The 16249-nt window shown below is 40.0% G+C and overlaps 1 protein-coding gene across 2 annotated transcripts in view; it reads right to left on the bottom strand.

Moving 5' to 3' along the window:
- The window catches only part of SMIM14 (small integral membrane protein 14), a 69926-nt gene extending 59272 nt beyond the window's left edge, over positions 1–10654 (bottom strand). For both annotated transcript variants that reach the window (XM_082653514.1, XM_082653513.1), the window contains exon 1: positions 10373–10654. The gene's annotated coding sequence lies outside the window, so the exon portion shown is untranslated. The remainder of the gene's footprint in view (positions 1–10372) is intronic.
- Positions 10655–16249: the final 5595 nt, after the last annotated feature.

Raw genomic sequence — 16249 nt, 5'->3', positions numbered from 1 at the left:
ATTTGCTTTATTCTTTTTATCAGAAATGGATCTCAATCAAACATAGCCATACCTAATAATAGTTTATATTTGCCTGTAGCTTTCTAACTACTTTCTTATCTTAACAACAGCCCTTCCGACAAAGTCAAAGCAGGAAAATTATCCGTTTTAAAACGAGGAAAATAGGTTCAGATAAGCTAGCAATTTGACCATGATCACACATCCATCCAGTATGAGCCAGATCTTGGACAGGAAGTCACAATGTAAATTCCTGACCAAGACTCATTCCACATCTGTCAGATATGACCAATCATGCTAGGTATATTTGTTTCACTCTTATAAACACAACTCTAGAGCAGTACAGAAATGAGATAACCATCAACCAACTTCCTAATACTTCTTACTAGTGACATACTTTTCTCTTAAACTACATTTGCATCTCTGATTCTCTGATGGGAAGAGGGCAAGGAAAGGATGCAGACTCAAGTTCAAATCAGTCAACTGTTATTTGTTAAAAAACGGTAAAGCTATGCCTGGGAAATTAAAGTCATTTTTAAAAATTAAATGTTGAAATAAACCCTATTATGTACCTTAAATACCATAATTCTTTATGCTTAGGAGTTAAGACTTACTGAATTCTATCATGACAAATTTTTATCTTTTTTTTTAATTTTTATTTTTTTTTTAGCTGCTTTGGGTCTTTGTTGCTGCACACAGGCTTTCTCTAGCTGCAGCAAAAAGGGGCTACTCTTCATTGCAGTGCATGGGCTTCTCATTGTGGTGGCTTCTCTTGCTGTGGAGCACAGGCTCTAGGCACGCGGGCTTCAGTAGTTGCGGTGCGTGGGCTCAGTAGTTGTGGCTTGTGGGCTCTAGAGCGCAGGCTCAGTAGTTGTGGCACATGGGCTTAGTTGCTCCGTGGCATGTGGGATCTTCCCAGACCAGGGCTCGAACCCGTGTCCCCTGCATTGGCAGGCAGATTCTTAACCACTGCACCACCAGGGAAGTCCCTATCATGACAAATTTTTAAAATTCACATTAATAGCCAAGCAATTACAGTAACAAATTCCTTATAATACTCCCAAATTGATCCAATAGGGTGACCCTATATTGTTTGCAAACAAAGAATGTTGCCTACCATTCAGTTCTATAATGATCAAATCATTAGCCACAACCATTGCTGACCTATAAGTACACACTGAAAGAATTTAGGATGAAGCATTCTGCGTTTTGGATTTATGGGCCCCTAGATAATCAAAAATGCATATCTAAGGAAGAATTCCAATGACCCCAGATTCTTGCATCTTCTCATGCACAGAAAAGCACTAAAATTGAGATATCTGATCCTTGCGACTAGCAGTAACCTTTCACTTGACTGCACAAACACACACACACACCAGCTCCTCCCTCACCTCCTTGGAACGGTTCCTCAGAGCTACCTGAGAGGCTGTCTCCCATGCTACAGTCCTCAGTAAGACACTGAATAAACTCATCTCACAGCTCTTACGTTGTACATTTTTTTCAAATCAACAGGCCCATCTAGAATTAGCTATTTACAAGAGAAAACTACAATAAAAACCACCTCTGAAAATCTTACCATAAAACATTTTTACAGGATAACAAAAAACTTATAGATACTCTTTCTGGGGGAATACTATTCCAAACCACCTCTGAAAATCTTACCATAAAACATTTTTACAGGATAACAAAAAACTTATAGATACTCTTTCTGGGGGAATACTATTCCAAAGGAAGAGACTAGAGCACGCTAGAAAGAATGACAACAAAATGTTCATTTTTCATAGAATGGGAATGGGAATGTATAGAAGAAACAAGGTCAGTATGACCAGGAGGCCTGTGCAAGATATCACTGTATAGATAAGGTACAGATTAGAGGATGCTAAGTCTTTATTTATATTCAACAAACCAAAACTTGACAAGTGTTACTCTTAAAACTCTGGGGATGCACCAGTTCTCATCCACTCATTTAAAGAGGAAAGAACTCGGGGCTTCCCTGGTGGCGCAGTGGTTGAGAGTCCGCCTGCCGATGCAGGGGACACGGGTTCGTGCTCTGGTCCGGGAAGAACCCACAAGCCGCGGAGCAGCTAGGCCCATGAGCCATGGCCCTAAGCCTGCGCGTCTGGAGCCTGTGCTCCGCAACGGGAGAGGCCACAACAGTGAGAGGCCCGTGTACCGCAAATAAACAAATAAATAAAATAAAATAAAATAAAATAAAGAGGAAAGAACTGAGGCCCAGAGAGTCAGTGACTTACCCAAAGTCACGCAGTAGAGGTGGGCTTCAAACCCATGTCTTCTCTCATTTCTCCTTTCCTGAAAAGGATGTATCTAACAAGTCCCCAGGGGACTAGGTAACTAGCAGAAGAGTTCAGAGGAGGATACAGAAGAAATAAAAGGCATGCCCCACCTCCAAGAGCTTGCTATCAAGTTAATTATTAATTATAATTCATTCATATAATAATATAATCACATACCAGTATATAATTAATGGCCAAAATAAATATCACAGACAAATGACTTCTGTGATAATCTCTCTGGAGAAAGATCAAAAGGAGAACTACTTAACCAACTTAACTTCTATCCCATGTTTATTAAAAGCTGAACTCTTCAAGATTATTTAGAATTTCCTTACCTCCTTAATTCCTTGATGTCTCTGCAGAACAGGACTCTGTTAAAGGTCCACCCCAGGGCTGCCACCACTTTTCTGGAAATTCCCCATTAATGTGACCCTATTTTCCTACACCTTAGACATTACCTTTACTTTCCTCTGCGACCCTTTTTTCCCTTACCTGTATCTGATTGTATTCTAGGAATCACCTTAGGCAACACTTGCTAAAAACAGCATGGGATAGCAGAAAGAATATCTCTCAGATAAATGACTTAAGTTACGGCACTACTGAGAAATTGATAAATTAGCCTCTCTGTGACTTCAGATTATCTATAAAACAAGAGTGATAATTGAAACTATTCATTTTAAAGGGCTGTTCATCAAGTGAGAATTTGTAAGAGTGCTTTATAAACTGTAAAATGCTCTGAGCCAGTAACTCTTAAGCCCTTAGATTTGAAATGTAACGTCAACCTTCAGCCCAAGTTCTCTGTATACTGCTTTGGGGTGTTTGTATTCTCCTGGGGCTCAGCTATCACTCTTCTGCATAAAAGCGAAAAGGGAAGAAAGAAGTCTTCTGTTCTGAACCTTGGTCCCTCACCTACAAATTTCCTGTTCTTCCCTAGCTGTTCTTTGCTCTTAAACAATCTCATAGATTCTCTCAAGATCCAGGGATAAAATTTATTATAAATGGTCAAACAAAGGAAAACTTTCCAACTGAATCATTTTTGTTTATACTTAATATCTTAACCCAAAGTTTCATCTTCTAAAAGTATTTTCTGAAATTTCTACTCGAGTACTACTTAGTCATATTCTGAATAAAAATTTTTAAACTCAGGAAAAAAGGCTGTGTTTCATAAGTAAGAAACAGAAAAATTCAACAGATGATATAAAAATTCCATATTCTGTGACCCCAAGTCATAGTGGATATAAATTACTTACAAATGTTAAAAAACCAGCTTTCAATAGCTGTATTACAAAATACTAGTATGTTCTGAAATTCTGAGGTATATCACAAGTGATGTTACAAATCTGTGAATGATTTACACCATTCAAATAAGCTAGAGCAGAATCAAGACTTTTCCTCACTATCACTCCCATTCACTTCCTTGCCTATATGATTTTTGGAAGCAGAAAGGAGTTATGGCTACTACTCTCCCAACTCAGGTAACTCACAGCTTCTCTCACCCATGCTATAGCCTAGATGACATATCTGCACGTAGATGCACATCAATGCCATTCATGATGACAGGAAAAACGCTTAGAACCTCTGTGATAAAGAAAGCAATGTTATTTAAAAAAATGAAACTTGAGTAAGCACCACAGAAAAAAAAGTCTTGTAAATTTCAAGCAAGTCAGTTTCTTCTATATTACCTTTGCCCAGAGTACAAAGTAACAAAATACATACTATAGGAAAAAATTACTGTTTTTTAAAAGTATAAGTTAAAACAAGACAGTAACCAGAACACTGTCCTCTAAGTCTTCATTTACGAAGAAGATGCTTACTATATCCCTAACTTGATTTGAAGCATCTTTATTAGCTGTTAAAATTTGAAAGTGCTGCACCTGTAATACTTGTCAATGAGTGCAGTCGAGCAAAACCCAGCTTTATTCTGTATTTTTACAAAACTGAGACTCACATCTGTTCTTTAATCTAAATTTAAAAAAGGAAATGAAAATTCAATATGAAAATAATAAGAAGGTAACTTTCTTCAAAACAAAAGCAATGAAGTTTAAAATGTTATAAACAAAATATAAGCCCTACTACACACCTAAAAATTGGTTTTAGTATAGAAAAATATACACTTTTCCAAGGAGTTAAACATTTTTTTTTAATTTTGAAAGCAATCACATTTAATTTTAAAATTCAAATACAGAAAGTTGAAAAAAAAAGCAAAAGTAAAAGGTACTCTCTTCTCACAGGCAACCTCTATTAAAAACTCTCATGTAAATTTTCTCGGATTACAAGTATATGTATGCTATATATACTTGCTGAACTATGATTGAATCACATTTCAAATCATTTAAATGTCATAATTATGACTTTTTTTTTTTTTTTGCGGTACGCGGGCCTCTCACTGTTGTGGCCTCTCCCGCTGCGGAGCACAGGCTCCGCACGCGCAGGCTCAGCGGCCATGGCTCACAGGCCCAGCCGCTCCGCGGCATGTGGGATCTTCCCGGACTGGGGCACGAACCCGCGTCCCCTGCATCGGCAGGCGGACTCTCAACCGCTGCGCCACCAGGGAAGCCCAATTATGACTTTTTAAATAATTAGACTGGTTGGTTGACTATTTAAAGCCATGGTTCACCACAACATTATTTATAATGGTGAAAACTGGAAACTACATTCATGTCCAACATAAATGAAAACTTCGAGTAAACCAGTTTATTCAAAATATCTTATAAAATGCAGCCAGTTAAAATCAAGTTTAGAAATTTTCTAAGGCCACAGTAAAGAGCTCACTATGTTAACCCCCTCCACAACGCCCGAAAAAGAATACAAGCTTATGTGAGTATTACATCTCATTTGTACCAAAGATGAATTTAAAAAGACTGGAAGGAAATACATGTACAGAGATGACTTCTGAATGACAGGATTATAGCTTTTGTTGTTGGCTTTATATATTACTATCCTTTGCAGCTTTTCAGTAACAAGCATGTCTTGTGTTTAAAAAAAAAAAAGAAAGAGGGACTACTAGAAATGCATATCCAATTTAGGCTTAAATAGAACAAAACAATTCATGATCGCAGTTCTATTAGCATATTCTGACAGCCAGAACAAGTAGGTTTACTTGTTGTAACTTCCATGATTGTGTAAGACAAAAAGACTGGTCAACACTGTTGTAATACAAAGTATATGAATTTTGGGTCAAAGAAAATTGGGTTTGAATCCCAACAGTCCCAGTGGCTTTTCCTTGGGCAACTTACCTAACCAGAGCCTGTTTCCTCCAGTGTAAATTAGGGGTAACAATATCTGACTTGGAAGGCCGATGTGTAAGCTAAACATAAAGTATGTAAAGAAAGTAAAGAGGCTGGCATATATACTCCATGAATAGTAAATGCCATTGTTATTGATATTCAGACAGGTAACATTTTTTAAATTTCAGACTCAAATAATTTTCAGCCCTCTTTTAAAATGCCTTTTAAGTGCCCAAGCTTTTCTTTACCTACGTTAGGATCTACTGACATATGCCCACCCATTTCAGATGATTAGCACTTTTTGTATGGGCCAAAATATGAATATGCACATAAACACACACCAAAAGAATACCTTTACTCACAAGCCTGTAGTAATATTTGTCTAAGAAGTTTTACAATCTTAAAAAAATCCTAATGTAAGCCACAATGTAACAGTCGGGAGTCTTTAATTGTCTTCAAAGTCTTTACAACTCGTATACTAATATATCACTATTAATTATCAATTTAGACAATTCAGTGTCTTTTATTGAAGTTTTTGTTCTAAGTCTTATTACATTATATGGGAAAAGATTATTACAAATACTGTATTTCCTTTTAGCATTGTACTGCTTTTCACAGATACAGGTAAAGTTGTGATTTTTCTTCATTTATTTATTCCATCAGCAAGCCTACTGATTGCTTAATTGGTTCTCCCTGACCTCATGGGCCTCCCAATCGAATAGGCCAGAGAGCCACAGAAAATTTACTGATAATATGGAAGGTGAAGTGATGGGAGCCACAAAGGGCTCTTTACAGAATCCTGAGGTAGATTAGGATAGAGCTCTGCTAAAGGTCATGTATGACCTGAGCTTCGACAGATAAACATAGTTAGTCAGGCTTCAAGACTAGGAAGAGAGTAAAGACAACTGGTATTTCTCTGGATTAACTGCTCGAAATTAATGCATCAATCAATTTTTTTTTTTACTCATTTGGAAAGAGGTCTTGCAGTGAGAAATCTATTCACTTTATGATGATCCAATGGCTGTCCAAATATTAAAACACCCAAATCAATTTAAAAAATGTAGGAAGAATTCAAATGACTATACCAGCAGGTAAAAAGTGATAGATGGATTTCTGGGGTGTGGAATGCAAGGTAATGCATAGGAAGGAGAAAATAATCCAAATTTACTTTAAACCTGGTAGGCTCTGAAAATTCAATACAACAAAGCAAGAAGACCTTTGCAGAATGTTTCTTGAGGTCATCTACCAGCTATGCAACCTCAGGCAAAAAGACCAACAGAACAATGGACTTCATTAAGGACACGACTGGAAACAGGACAAAAAACATTACTTTGGCCTTAACAAAAACATGGCCTATCAAAACCAAAGTACTGTGTACAGTTCTAAACACTAGTTCAGAGGCAGTAGGGTACAGTGATTAAGAAAACAGACATGGGATCAAATCCAACTTTCTGCTACTTACTATGTCTCAGTTCTTTCATTTGTAAAGTGGGAGCTGGAATGCCTACATCTGAATTGCTCTACAGTTAAATGAAAAACATGCTTAGAGTTTTTAGCATAGTACCTGACACAAAGTGTTCCCCAAAATGACAGCTATCATTACTACTATAGAGCAAGAAGAAATCTCCCAGAGAAAAGCCATTAAAATATTAACACATTCTCAAACTTTGACAAGCATTCAAATCACCTAAAGGGCTTGTTGAAAATTCAGATACCTGGGACCAATTCCTCCCAGGGATTAGTTCCATAGGTCTAAAGTAGAATGTGACTGTTCTCTGGCCCGAACATCAGGAACTACTGAAGTTGGAGAATCAAGGTACAGCCCTACAAAAAGAAGCTGAAAATAAGGGGTTTTCCATAGAAAGAACTGGTTTAAAATAGACAGTACGTTCAAGAGTGATGCAGGTGTGTTCAGGTTTATTCATTCAACCAACATGCGTTGAGCACCTACTTTGCAGTGAAAAGGACAGACAAGGTCCCCATCTTCCCAGAGTTTAACTTCTAGTATAGGAGACAGAATACAAAAAATAATGAAATTCCAGACAGTGGTGGAATAAAGAAGAGAGAACGGTGGGATAATTGTGGGGGCAATCTCCGTGAAGGAGAAGCTGAACTGAGACCTGAATAACACAATGGAATCAGCCATGGGAAGATCTGGGAAAAGATCTAATCCACACGGTACAGCAAATGCAAATGCCCTGAGGCAAGAACAAGCCTGGCAAGTTCCTAGGACAATGCTAGTGCCACGTGACCAGGCTCCTGGGTACTAATCTAGGCATTCGGATACAAGATAAGAGAGGAAGGCAGTGCCAAAACATGTACTGCCTGGCAAACCTTGGTAGAGTTTGGATTTCATTCCAAACGTGATGAGAGGCTTTTCAACAGAGGCGTGACACAATCTGATTTACATTTTAAAGGATCCCTTAGGCTGTGGCAAGGGGAAAGCCAAAGTGGAAGCAGGGAGACCAGGAGGTTGCTGCAGTACGCCAGGTGAGAGATGGTTAGCTGGCAAAGGTGGTAGCAGTAGGGATGGGAAGAAGTGGACAAATCCAGAATATATATTGAACACTATAATTTAAGGCAAATTTAGCTAAGTTTATGACTAACAGACCCCAATACGTTATTATCCTATGTTTAGGATACTTTGTAGTATGTACTTATCCTTTGAAATTGAGGTGAAGGGGAAACTTTCTTCTCTTTTGGCACCACTGATAAAGCACTGGACTAAATGGGCATACATCCAAGACTCAATGTTAATAAAGAATATTAAGTGTGTAAAGTAAAGTAAAATCTTTTAGGATCTTACTCCCAGAAGCCTGGACAGCAGGTCAGTATATGGAGTATATAGCAGCTATGGAATAGAACTAAACCTTTACCTGAATCAGATCACTAAATGAACAAAAACTTTTTAAACTTCCATATTGTCATCTCAGGCTATTCTGTGCCTGCTCTTTCAAGAGTTAAACAAGCAAAGCCTTGTCACACAGTGCATATTAATTTCATAAATCTTACAATATCATCATAAGAGATTTGAAAGGAAATCTTTTAGAAGCACGATTTTAATCATTATGGTGTGGCAAACATACAGTGAATATTCCCTAGAAGTTAAGGTCTACAAGTCCCTATCTGCAAAAATTTAAACTTTGTTACTCAAAAATGAAGTACTACTATGTGGAAAAGCAGGTTACAGAAAAGCATATGCAGTATGATACCATTTTTGTATAAAATACATAAATGCAAAAAAGTCTGGAAGGATATAAAACCACTACTGACATTCTGGTGATCTCTGGATGGCAAGAATATTGATGACTTATTTTCTTCTTTTTTTTGCTTATCTGCTTTAATCAACATTTTCTCCAATTATCACAAATTATTTCATATAAACAAAAATATTCAGTTATAGGTTAGCATTAAAGGTAAAAAAAAAAAAACTTCAAGAAAACATAATTTCGTTTGTGTGTAAATCAGCAGGATTCCAACGGTGGTGTTAAGAAAAAAAGATCCCAGTTGCACACAAGGAAGGAAGAAATTTGTTAGGAAGAGGTCCATGTTATGCCACACAAGGACATACCCTTCAAGGGAGTAGTCTAAATTCCTAAGACCTGGATTTGACAAGTGACAATCAATTTAGCACATAGCTCTGTTTTTCTTTCCTGCCGTTTGCTAAAGAAACACCTCAATTAATGAGTTCTCTGGGGAAAAATATTCTTTTTTAAAACTAAGTTAGGACAAAAGGGAGGTTCGGTCTTCCGGTCTCGTTCCTGCGGTGGAAAAGTGCGGAGAGCGGCAGGGCTCGAAGCAAGCTACACTAGAGGAATCTGCGTGGCCGGTCATCTAAAGTGGAAGGGAACACAAGCCTTCTGCAAGCTCCACAGATTGGGCAGCGAGAACGCCTCCTAAGGGTCTCGAGACTACGTCTGAAAGGTCTTACGCCATCCAAGTTATTCTATGTACAGCTGCCAGTGGTTTCTAACAATAACACAAAAACTGGAAGATCTCTTTAAACACAGGTATTACGTGCAGGAAGCTCATCCGACTTTTTGCAAAGCCAAGACATTCTCTTAAGGCCACATCTTCGATTTTGCAAACTAGGACAACTGAAAACATCCTATTGATTCTCTACGGCTAACAAACATCATCTTGGCTAAAAAACACACAGAAACAGCCACTTCGGAAAACTGGCTTTAAATGGCAACATAAGACTTCAGGTACTCTGGTAACCAGTTTATCGCACTTCATCTGTTCCAATAAAGGGTGCTACCTCTTTACTGTCGGCTCTGGTTCCACTCACTGAACAAATAGAAAAATGGAATCCTTCAAATTCACAACACAGTAAGGGCTAAAAGCTCCCGCTTTCTGGACGGCAGCTCTCTAGTCTCATTAATCACAACAAAGGAGGTATCCTAGTGACTTCATCAAACCCGGCAAAGGCTGAGTAACAGAGGTAAATTATATAGTGTGAATTTCAAGGTTTGTGGGGTTTTCCTTCCAGCTACGACTCTCTTCTTTTTACTCCATTATACGCCTCCACCCGAGTTTACTGCTTGCCCTAAAAATGAAACCATCCCTGGCTACCATCCACTTCCCTGCCAAGTCCCGACTCTGGTTTCCTGCAGAGAAAGCCAAATTTCAGGCTCTCCGCCTCGCTCTTCGCCGGGGGACGCGGGCTCGGCAGCAGCGGGCTTCTCCAGGTGCAGAGTCGCCAGCCCAGCCGGGGACGCACCGAGCCCGAGAAGCAGCCCCGCTCTGCCACAGCTGCCGCAGTCCCCCAGAGCCTGAGTAGCCACCAGGAAAAACCGGGGTGAGGGGAAGGTGGGCCGGCAAACGGCGGTGGGAGAAGGGGCAGACACTCACCCGCCCAGACAACAACCGATAGGGCGGGGAAGATGGGGGCCGGGACCAAGCCTCGGCAGAAAGACCGCCTGAAGCTTCCGGAACACAGCAGCTGCTCCGGTCGTCCCTGCCGCCGCCGCTCCTGGCCGCTGCTTCCTCCCCTCCTCTGTTTTGATTCGACTGACCACGTCACTCTTAGCCACAAGACCCGGATCTGCCGGCTTCCGCGGGCGGCGGCGCAACAGATTGCAGCATCCCGAAGCCCCCAGCAGCCGGCCTGCCGAGCATGCGCGCGCCCTGCGCCTGCCCAGTAGGTCCGGGTAGGCGGGGCGGGCGCGAGCGTCACGCGGTTCGTGCGGGCGTGGAGCGCGGGGGTTGTAGTTCCGGGTGGGAGAGGTGGAGCTGACCGTTCCGATGTGGAGAGGGAAGGCCACGTGTCTGTTGAAGTGGCCAGTGTGTCCTCTGTGTCGTCTGTCGTGGACAACGTCCTCTGCAGTGTGTCTCCCTTTGCCTAAGCTGATGGCTTTCCTCGGCCAGAGTCTTTAGAATAGCGGGGGTATTGGTAGACGTGGGCGCAAGTTGATGTCTTCTGAGACATGTAGAGATTGTTTTCGATCACTCAGGCCCAGGTGAAAATTGGGGATCAGGATTTAGTCTTATATGTACAACAGTACGTCAAACGTGGCAGTTATTCCCCTGTACCCTCCCTAACAGTGCATCCAGAAAGCTGACTAAAAATCAGTTCAAGACGAGTGTTAAAGGCTGATCCAGAGATAGTGGGGAACTGGGAGGCAGTCAGCTTAAACCTTTGTTGCTTTGACCTTAGGGATTGAAATAAGGATAATACTTGTGGTGTAAGAACCTCATTTCTTTGTAAACTAAGTTGGTGCTTCCTACTCTCTCATTCTAACCTTCTTAGTTTCCCTGCTAAACAACTGGGACCCAAGAGATTTCCCAATTTGGGAAAACTTAGGGCTATTCTGTTGTTTTCTTGGGTCCATGAATTGACAGACTTTAAAGAGGGACTAGTGGTAAAATGAAAGTGTGAGTTCCAAACAGATTTCACGAAGGTGCCTATTTGCCTATCCTGCAGGAGAGGTGAAGGTTAGCTGTAAGAAACTGTCTTCCTTACTCTGAGTTGACCTTTTCATCTAACCTGGCCTTCTACCTCAGTATTTGGTTAATCACCTCAACTAGCTGAATCACCTTCAGCAAATTAGTATCATCTGCTAGAGCTTTTTTTAAAATTTTAATAGTACACTTTATTTAACCTAATTATCCAAAATATTAGTTTCAACATATAATCAATATAAAAATTATTAATGACATACTAATGTTTACCTCATATTAAATCTTCAAAATCGGGTGTGTATTTTACACTTAGGGCAAGGCTCAATTCAGACTTTCAATATTGCAAGTGTAGGGTGTGGCTAGTGGCCACCGTATGAGACAGAACAGCTCTAGAGCATATGAGGTAACAGGCATCCGGGAGGGGACCTGGGACTAAGCTGGAGGCAAGACCCGAGGACAATCTTTTGGGGATGTCTGGCTGCTTATTTTGCCAAGTCTCCTTGTGCCCTGAGTTCTTTTAGAATAACCTATGTGGGAATAATTGCTGTGCCTTTAAAATAAAATATTCATAAAATGCCACATGGACTTAGAAAATCCTGTTCTAGATAAAGGTAGGTAAACAAAGAGAAGAGCTTTTTAATTAAAGCAGGTAAAATTTTCTAGAAAATGAAAATTTCTGGTAAGACTCAAAGTGTTTCCTAGTTAATTAACAGGTTACAAGTAGATAGAAGTCCAGCTACTTGGCTGTTACTCTGCACTCTTGAACTCTGTTTACTCAAATTTCAGAGTTTGAAGTGGAATCTAGTGCCCTAATGAAGTTCATAGGCTGACCTTGTAACAGAGGGTCTTTAATCTGTGGAACCTTAATTGTGGAACAGAAAGTCTCAAATACTTGGGTGCACCCATGCACACATATGTGTTTGAAAACACAGCTGTGTTTAAAAGAACAGTATGCTGCAAAATTGGACTGGTACACAATATTGCAAAATTATCAGTATTTGCTTTATAAAGTAAATTACAGGAAAATCAAGATGTTAGGATCTTTGGTAGCTAGCTTCCAAGAAAACCCCCAGTGATTCTCCACTCTGGAAATATATACTCCTCCAGCCCTTTGAATGAAGGCTACTCTGACCTGTAGAATACAGCTGAAGGTGTGTGACTTCTGAGGCTAGGTCATAAAGGCACTGATTGCAGCTTTCCACTTCATTCTCTTGGATTGCTTGCTCTGGAGGAAGCTAGGCTCCACGAAACTCCACTCAAGCAGACCTGTGTATAAAGAGGCCCATGTGGAGAGGAACAAAAGCCTCCACCAACAGCTTCACCACTTTACCCCCATGTGAGTGAACTACCTTGATTGGGCTCATCCTGCAACCCCAAACAAGCATTCAATGACTCCTTGCCCAACATCTGCTTGCAATCTCATGAGAGATAGAAAGGCCCAGCTCTGACACTCAGACAGTGATACAGAATCATATGTGGGTTTTTGCCCTGATCTAAGTTCAACCTTTCAAAACTTCAAACAATGGAAGAATGAAAAAGTATGTGTGTAATTCTCTATATAAAGTAATTTAGAAAATAACGTAGAATTCCGACCATAGTACCTGGAACATAGTAGATAGTAAATATTTGTTGGATGGACACATAAAATTAAAAGACAGAAACCAACTGGGAAATATTTGGAATAAATATTGATAGATAAAGGAGTAATATAATGTATGAAGGACTCATACAAATCAATAAGAAAGATATTAATGCCTCTAATACAGGTATGAGTAAAGAGTATGAGTTGATGGTTTACACACAAAAAGGAGATACTAATGACTAATAGATATTTGAAAATCTTCAATCTCAGTAGTAATCAAAAATGCAAATTAAGATTTCCTTTTTTAACTACTACTTTAGGGAGTTTTTTTTTTAGCAGAGAGGGAGTTTTTTTTTTTTTTTTTCTTTTTTTTTTGGTACGTGGGCCTCTCAATGTTGTGGCCTCTTCCGTTGCGGAGCACAGGCTCCAGACGCGCAGGCTCAGCGGCCATGGCTCACGGGCCCAGCCGCTCCGCGGCATGTGGGATCTTCCCGGACTGGGGCACGAACCCGTGTCCTCTGCATCGGCAGGTGGACTCCCAACCACTGCGCCACCAGGAAAGCCTCAGAGGGAGATATTTTTAAAGAGGAGTATCTAATATTGGTACTGTTAACACTGCTGTAGAAATGTAAGTTGGCAAGTAATCAGTTTGGCAATATATACCAAGTTCCATAAACGTATCACATCTGTTGACCGATTTTCATTACTAGGAACTTAATGAAACAATTTAAAAGAGTAACATTGTAGAGATATGAATTACATTTATATGATGGGAGAAAAATAGGGAAATAACCTACGTAAACAATAGTAATGGAAAGGCTAAATGTTGCATTGTACGTTAGGATCTAAAAAACTCGAGAACAGAAATAATTTTAAGTGACTATAAGGAAGTTAATCACATTTTATGACGGAGGAAAAAAAATCTAGAAATAATCTAAATATATAATGGATGGAATGGATGAATATGTTAAACTATGTTTTACGCATTAACAAACTTGAAGGTATCTTCCCTTTCTGAACCAGACCCTACTTTGATTCTTGCTAGAAGAAGAAGAAAGTGTTTATAATATAAATATATGTTTTATATATTCATAAAAGCATTCTGGAAGATATTCTTATAACTATTGGCATTGGTTACTCTGGGGATGGGGTGAGAGGCTTCCTTATGATTTTTTTGCCCTTTGTGTGATTTGAATTTTTTCATATCAATGCATTATTTTTACAATTCAAAATATCATTAATAATTTTTTTTAACTTAAAAAAATTGTGGTTCTATTAGTCTGCTCAGGCTGCCATAACAGAATGGCACAGACTGGATGTCTTAAACAACAGCTATTTAGGGGCTTCCCTGGTGGTGCAGTGGTTAAGAATCTGCCTGCCAATGCAGGGGACACAGGTTCAAGCCCTGGTCCGGGAAGATCCCACATGCTGCAGAGCAACCAAGCCTGTGCGCCACAGCTACTGAGCCTGAGCTCTAGAACCCACGAGCCATAACTACTGAGCCCATGTGCCACAACTACTGAAGTACGTGCGCCTAGAGCCCGTGCTCCGCAACAAAAGAAGCCACCGCAATGAGAAGCGCACGCACTGCAACGAAGAATAGCCCCAGCTTGCCGCAACTAGAGAAAGCCTGCACACAGCAACAAAGACCCAACACAGCCAAAAAAAAATAATAATAAGTAAATTTATTTTTTTAAAAAAACAGATATTTATTTTCTTGAAGTTCTGGAGGCAGGAAATCCCTAAGATCAAGGCAGGGTTGATTTTTGGTGAGACCTCTCTTCCTGGCTTGCAGATGACCACCATCTCACTTTGTCCTCACATGGCCTTTCCTCCAATGCAAAGGCACTCCTGGTTTCTCTTTCTCTTATAAGGACATTATTCCTACTGGATTAGGGCTTACCCTTTTGACCTCATTTAACCTTACTTATGCCCTTAAAGTCCCTATCTCCAAATAGTCACAATGGGGGTTAGGGCTTCAACATATTAACTTGGGTGGACACAAGTCAATCCATTAACTGGTTAAATATATATAACATAAAATTTACCATCTCAACCATTTTTAAGTGTACAGTTCTGTGACTTTAAATACATTCATCTTGTTGTGCAACTATCACCAACATCTATCTCCAGAACATTTTCATCTTTACCAATTAAAACTCTGTGCCTATTATACTGTAACTCCCCAGTCTCCCTTCCTCCTAGTCCCTGGAAACCACCATTCTACTTACTGTCTCTGTAAATTTGACTACTTTTGGTACTTCATATAAGGGGACTTGTACAATATCCTTTTATGACTGACTTATTTCAATTAGCATAATTTAAGGTCATCCATGTTACATATATATATACACACACACCATATTTTGTTTATTCATTCATCCGTTGATTAAAACTTGGCTTGCTTCCACCTTTTGGCTGCTGTGTATAACACTATTATGAACATGGCTGTACAAATATCTGTTCAAGCCCCTGGTTTCAATTCTTTTGGGTATATAACCAGAAGGGAAATTATTGGATCATATGGTTATTCTGTATTTAATTTTTTGAGGAATAATCATACTGTTTCACAGTAGCTGCACACACTTTACATTCCCACCAGCAGTGCATGAGGGTTCCAATTTCTCCACATCCTCACCAACACTTGTTACTTTCTGTTTTTGTTTTTTAATATTAGCCATCCTAATGGGTGTGAGTTGGTATTTCATTGTGGTTTTGATTTGTATTTCCTGATAATTAGTATGTTTTCATGTGCTAATTGTCAATTTGTATACCTTCTTCAGAGAACGATCTGTTCAAGTCCTTTGCCCAATTTTTCTTTCTTTTTTTTTTTTGGCTGCACTGGGTCTTCGTTGCTACACGCAGGCTTTCTCTAGTTGTGGCGAGCAGGGTCTACTCTTCGTTGTGGCGCGCCGGCTTCTCATCGCAGTGGCTTCTCTTGTTGCAGAGTACGGGCTCTAGGCACGCAGGCTCAGTAGTTGCGGTGCGTGGGCTCAGTAGTTGCGGCGTGCGGGCTCCAGGGCATGCGGGCTTTAGTAGTTGTGGTGCGTGGGCTCAGTAGTTGTGGCTCACGGGCTCTAGAGCACAGGCTCAGTAGTCGTGGCACATGGGCTTAGCTGTTCCACAGCATGTGACATCTTCCTGGACCAGGGATTGAACCCATGTTCCTTGCATTGGCAGGAGGATTCTTAACCACTGTGCCACCAGGGAAGTCCCTTTTGCCCATTTTTTAATTCGTTGTTTTT

This window comes from Grampus griseus (genome assembly GCF_964374135.1).
Source record: "Grampus griseus genome assembly, chromosome: 4".
NCBI lineage: Eukaryota > Metazoa > Chordata > Mammalia > Artiodactyla > Delphinidae > Grampus > Grampus griseus.
Note: the sequence above shows the minus strand (reverse complement) of the source record. Positions and strands in the feature narration are given on the sequence as shown.